Genomic DNA, 791 nt, shown 5'->3' with positions numbered 1-791 from the left:
AAACCTAAAGACTGCTGTAAATATGAATCATTCCAGCTCTGTTCCACGCACGCTTTTAACTTAGCCAGACTCAGCCATTCACTTTTCCACATCTCCCAGTGAAATGGGTGGGAAAAATGGGTTTCCTTCTGCTGACTTTCGGCTGTTACTTCTAATACTGCAGTTGCCATTTGTACCATTGCGATACTGCGTTTGCTATTAAGGAGAGATTTTTTTTTTTTTTTTTTTTTTTTTTTTTTAAATGAAGACTACACTACCAGGTGGAGTGACACTTAAAAGATTTTGGCCCAATACATTTCACACTCCTTATTTCTTTACTATTGTATTTATTTGAACATGAGTTGAGATCTACAAAGGAAAACAAACATGTTTCAGACATGTTCCTCCTTAAGCTGTCGTTCACCTTCTGCATGTGCCATCATTAAGCTACGTAGTCATCCTTTACAGCAGGGGCATCAAATATAAGGCTCTGGGGCCAGAATTGGCCTGGCAAAGACTCAATCTGGCCCACTGGATGGCTTTGGGATATGTGAAAGAGGACATAGCATTTCCCCTTATGAAGATCTCCCTTATTGCCAATTATAAGACACCGGTAATAATGTAACAGATAAACAAAGATCAAAACAAAAAGGTTCCTGTTTTCTCACTCAACTTTTTTTTTAAATGAGTAAAAATAAAAATAAAACAAGGCATTTTCTATGAATTAACAAAAACCTTCAGTTTTGTAATTACAAGGGCGCGGGGGGTAAATGAGCCACCAGAAGCTTTTTCTGTAATTTGTACACATTTAT

Source organism: Haplochromis burtoni, unplaced genomic scaffold, assembly GCF_018398535.1.
Source record: "Haplochromis burtoni strain Fernald_Lab_line unplaced genomic scaffold, NCSU_Asbu1 Contig_104, whole genome shotgun sequence".
In the NCBI taxonomy this organism is placed as follows: Eukaryota; Metazoa; Chordata; class Actinopteri; order Cichliformes; family Cichlidae; genus Haplochromis; species Haplochromis burtoni.
This window is presented reverse-complemented; position numbering follows the sequence as displayed.